Source organism: Lathyrus oleraceus, chromosome 7, assembly GCF_024323335.1.
Source record: "Lathyrus oleraceus cultivar Zhongwan6 chromosome 7, CAAS_Psat_ZW6_1.0, whole genome shotgun sequence".
Taxonomy (NCBI): Eukaryota; Viridiplantae; Streptophyta; class Magnoliopsida; order Fabales; family Fabaceae; genus Lathyrus; species Lathyrus oleraceus.
The window spans coordinates 441,048,251-441,054,195 of NC_066585.1; positions in this window are offsets into that span (position 1 = coordinate 441,048,251).

The window sequence follows — 5,945 nt, forward strand, 5'->3', positions numbered from 1 at the left end:
AACCAAAATACCAAAAATATGTCTTCGCATTTGTCTAACTCTTTTGTAGGAAGGGCATTATCTCATTTGATTCATCAAGTTCACATCTAGGGTTTGAGACCCTTATGAACAAAGAGCACAACCAAGAATTGATTCAAGAGTGGTTATGGACATCATATATGAATCCCAATGATATCTACATATTATATTGATCAAGTTTTCTTCAAGAGTTTGAGGGTGATTTGCCTTGGAAACCCTAGTTTGACTGGGTATCTTGAGTAACTTCTCCAACAAGCTATCTCACCAATTGATCAAATTTCTCAAGGGTAACTTAAAAATTCATCATCTTATGCATATATTATCTACCATGAGCCAAGAAAGTCAAGAGAATTGAAAGTTAGCAATTGGTTGATGGTGGTTGGCCAGATGGATTCATCTGATCAAAATTGGGTCTCCCTAAGCCCTATCTTCTGCAATTTTCACCATATGAAAATGGTTCCAAGAGAAAACGTACTCTAAATAACATTCCAAACAACTTTCGTGTTGAGACCTATAGCTAGTTTTACATGAAAAAGCATTTTCTATGTTGAAACATTATAGGTCATTTTGTCTAAACCCTAATTTTAAAGTCAACTTCCCAAGGCCATAACTTGCTCAATTTTTATGAGATTAAATATTTCCAAGTTTTAAAATCAAATTCAATGTGTCCACTTCAAATTTTATGTATGTAGTGGGAGCTAATTCAACTTTTTTGAGCATGTGATATGAGGCTACATTATAGGTCACTTTTGACCTATACCATTGATCAAGTGACTTTTCCAAACTTCAAAAATGCATAACTCTATCATTTAAAATCCAAATGACATGAAATTGGTGACCATTTTGAAAGTATTTGGGAGATCTACAACTTTTATGAAGACACTTTTCTCATTTGAAGCTCATATATAAAGTTAAGCAAGGTGGAATGTTGAGACATATGGCTTGACACTTAGAAAAATTTTGATATGTCAAAATTTTCCAAACTTCCACCTCAAATTTCTCCAAGTTCCAAGCTCCAAATGAAAAAGTGTTGAACATGAAAGTTTTTCCTCTTGATCTCACCTTCCCAAAGGGATCAAATTCATTCATTTTGGACAAGAAATGCATAGGCTGCGCATGGCATGAACATGGTGACATCACTTGGCAAAGATCAAACTTCAAATCCAAATGCACACTTGCCTTGCAATCCAAGCTGAATTCAGACTACCTAACATTCATTTGTGGACTTATTGCAATGATTTTATGGGCCTATGCACGCCCATGCACCCATGCATCATCAATTACCAAATTTGGAAGGTGATTTCAAGTGTGCAAATATCAATGGTTTCAGCTATAAATAGAGCCTCATATGCTCAACAATGAACACACATTCGCGCCAGCTTTGATCCCCCATCTCTAACCCTCACTTTGCAAAGGATAAACCTGAGAAATTCATTTGAATTTGAGGTTGAATTTCCACTTTTTTGAAATTCAAATCTCCAGGAATCCATAACCTTTTAAGCATACAATCCTTCTTCTGCAAGCAAGTGGAGTGAGATAAAGCACAAGCAAGATCAAGATCAGTTGAATTCAGACCTCCATTGAAGATATTTTCCAGAAATTTTGATCTCTTCGATTCTCTCAAATTCTTGCTCAATTCTATTGATTCTTTGGTTGTCTAAAGTCCTACCAATATAGGCAAGAAGATTGAGTTGCTTTGAGGCCAAATCGAAGCAACTCAGTTCATGTACCTCAAATTTCAACTCCATGTATCTCTCAATATACGTGGAGTTAGAGTGAATTGAGGCCAGATTCGAACTCAGTGCCATTTTTACTTTGAAATCATGTCCTTGTTTTTAATTTTGGTGATGGTTGATGGTGGACCAGTCCGGTGAGCTCCACTAGAGAAGAAGATCGGAGCTACAGCTCCGGCGATGTGTTGGCATCTCTCACAGCCATAGGATCCATCTCATTTGTTTTAATCATGATCGTCCCTTTTAAATACCAATGTTATGGCACGTTGACTCATGTCCAACGTGGATAGCGCGTTTCTGGCCACTTGATCTACCACCTCAATTAATGAGGGAGAACAAGTGGTCCACGTTTTTTCTGATATTTTAATTTTCATTTTAATTGCACCATTTTCAATAATTCATATTAAATTCTATATTGATCCAAAAAATATGGGACTTTTGTAAGACCCCAATTTTGACCCTAACATCCCTCATGCAATTTCATCATAAGAATTAACATTGGGATCATGCCTTGGCATCCTCCTTACCCCTCCTTCATTGGGTTTGTTTTGGGAGAGTTCACCAAGCATTTTGTGAGTATATCATACTTCTATTTTATCATTTCACTAACCGAAATACCAAAAATATGTCTTTGCATTTGGCTTACTCTTTTGTAGGAAGGGCATTATCTAATTTGATTCATCAAGTTCACATCTAGGGTTTGAGACCCTTATGAACAAAGAGCACAACCAAGAATTGATTCAAGAATGGTTATGGACATCATATATGATTCCCAAACTGCAATTAGGTAAAAGCAGAAGGAATGTGCCGATCAGGGGTTACCAGAATGAAAGAGGCTCAAAAAAGGCTGTGGGAAATAACCAAGCAAGGCCTAAAAGCTTTGTACCTTCGGCAAGTGCCTCTAGAGGTACTTGGATCAAACCCCAGGAAAAATAAGACACCTCACAAGGTGTTGCTGCTGCTGCTAGAGGAGGTCTAGCAATCAACTACAGGCGTGAGTTTAAGTCTGAAAAAAGGACTCATGTCTCTGAAAACTATTTGGGGAAGAACCCCATGTCGAGGACTCAATGGAGACGTTTTCAGAGGCGTAAACAGGCCGAAAGAGAAGCTGCAAGAGGCACGACCAGCGAGGAGAATGATGGGAAGAAAATTATTGTGAAAGTCGACAAAGCAGCGAAGGAACGAATAAGAGAGTACGTCCGTCGACCAACTGAAAAATGTTCTGAAGAAGTGACTGATGACTTCAATTCAGAATCTGAAGCAAGTCTAGACATCCTGGTCAACATGATGTCAATCCTACCACAAGAATACAAGTGTGTGACTGAAGTCGAAGAGTCGGTAGACGATGCTGACGCTGAAGAAATGGCTTTACACCAACCAAGATGCTATTTTGTGCTGAATGATGGGTCTGCTGAAAGCCAAGAAGTAGTGTTCGAAAGACCAACGATGAACATGAAAAATCATTTGAAACCACTGCTGATAATGGCAAAAGTGGAAGGCGTAACTGTCAACAAAGTCTTGGTCGATTGTGGTGCCACGATCAACATCATGCCGCACCATATTTTGAGGAAGATTGGCAAGTATGATACCGACATCAGATCTAATAACGTGGTTTTGTCGGACTACGGAGGAAAGACGAAAAGCACCATGGGAGTGATTATGGTGAATATCACGGTGGGTTCAGTAACCAGACCGACACTATTCATGGTGATAAACGCTAAGCCAAGTTACAACTTGCTATTTGGCAGAGAGTGGCTACATGGCGTCGGAGCTGTATCATCTTTAGCGCATCAAAGGCATGTGATTTGGAGAGAAGATGGGGTGGCCGAAAATATCGAAGCCGACCAAGGGTACTTTATGGCTGACGTGAATAATGCCGGCAAGAAGGAGTTTGAAAGAAAGTTGGCCAACATCTCTCCTTGCTTTCCAGCTGAGGATGTGTATGCTAATCTGAGTGAAGCTTTCGTCTCTCTAACTCTGCATGAGACTCACGGTTTCATTTGAGATGTGGAACGCCTGAATGATCCATCCTACACAGGTATCCGACCGACAGTCTGGGGGGACGTCACTGATGATGTCTGACTTAGAAGCTCTAAGAAAGATTTCGGCATACGTTGTCGAGAACAAAATAAAGTCGGCTCTAGAGGCTGAAGAAAACATGGCTGTTGAAGCCTGTGCATTAAATAAAGAAGGACGTATGGCTATTGGGCCAAAAACCCCAGATAAGCCAACTTTGGCTAAAAGGAACACTGACATGCAACGTCTGGACTGCATTTATGACAATGAACCTTTAGGGTTTGAAAAAGACCCAAAGGCACCAGAGAAAATCCGACCAAAAGACCCCTTGGAAGAAGTCGACCTTGGCGAGAATGGCGAGAAAAGACCAACATACATAAGCGCCAACATCGACAAAGAACTAAAGTCTGAGGTAATGTCCATACTTAAAGAATTTAGGGACTGTTTTGCTTAGGATTATAACGAAATGCCTGGTTTAAGTAGAGATTTGGTCGAGTTAAAGCTGCCAATAAAAGCTGGAAGAAAGCCAGTGAAGCAGACGCCCAGTCGTTTCGCCCCAGAGATCATGGCAAAGATAAAAGCAGAAGTAGAAAGACTCCTGAAAAGCAAGATTATTCAAACTGCAAGGTATGTCGAATGGTTGGCCAATATTGTGCCAGTCATAAAGAAAAATGGGTCTTTAAGAGTATGTATTGATTTTAGAGATCTAAATGCTGCCACTTCAAAAGATGAGTATGCCATGCCCGTGGCTGAAATGTTGGTCGATTCGGCCGCTGGTTTTGAATATTTAAGCATGTTAGATGGTTATGCTGGATATAACCAAATTTTTATTGCAGAAGAAGACGTGCCGAAGACGGCGTTTCGATGTCCAGGAGCCTTGGGGACATATGAGTTGGTTGTCATGCCATTCGGCTTGAAAAATGCCGGAGCAACATACCAGAGGGTAATGAACTCAATGTTCCATGATTTTATTGAAGATTTCATGCAAGTATACATTGATGATATCGTGATAAAATCAAATGGTCAACATGCTCACGTCGAACATCTTCGAAAGGCCTTTCTGAGGATGAGGAAATGTGGATTAAAAATGAATCCATTAAAGTGCGCTTTTTGTGTGCAAGCAGGCGACTTCCTTGGTTTTGTGGTGCATAAAAAGGGTATTGAAGTAAACCAAAGCAAAACAAAAGCCATTATGGACGTCAAACCTCCGTCGACCAAAAAGGAGTTACAATCTTTTCTGGGAAAAATAAATTTTCTTAGAAGATTTTTCTTAAATCTAAGTGGCAAAACAAAAACATTCTCCCCACTACTTCGACTAAAGAACGAGGATTTCAAGTGGCAGGATGAACACCAAGAGGCTTTCGACAAAATCAAAGAATATTTGACTAGGCCTCCAGTACTGGCCCCTCATGTTAGGCATAGGCCAATGAGATTGTATATTGCAGCCTCAGAATTGACTATAGGAAGTATGTTAGTCCAAGAGGATGAAAAATGTGTCGAAAGACCAGTGTATTACCTTAGTCGAATGCTTAATGATCCTGAAACTAGGTATAGTGATATAGAAAAACTATGTCTATGCCTGTATTTCTCTTGTATGAAACTAAAGCAATATATCAAGCCTGTTGATGTGTACGTATCTTCCCACTTTGATATTATTAGACACATGTTATCTAAACCAATTTTGCACAGTCGAATTGGGAAATAGGCTTTAGCGTTAACAAAATACTCCCTGACATACGTACCCTTGAAAGTGATGGAAGGGCAGGTAGTAGCGGATTTTCTCGTAGACCATTCAATGGTCGAAATGGCGCAGAATTACGTAGATGTAGCACCATGGAGGCTATAGTTCAACGTGTCAAGACATAAGCATAGATCTGGGATAGGAGGAGTCATAATTTCTCCAGATGGAATTCCAGCAGAGTTCAAATACAGAATCGAAGGGGTATGCACCATTAATGAAGCAGAATATGAGTCACTGATCACCAGACTTGAACTACTGCTAGAATTGGGGGCAAGGAATGTCGAAATTATGAGAGATTCGAAGTTAGTGATTAAACAAGCATCAAAAGAGTACAGGTGTGTTAAAGAAAATTTAATCATGTACTTTATGGTCACCGTCAGATTACTCAAGAGGTTTGAGCAAGTCAATCTCCAACATATTCCACGACAAGAAAACCA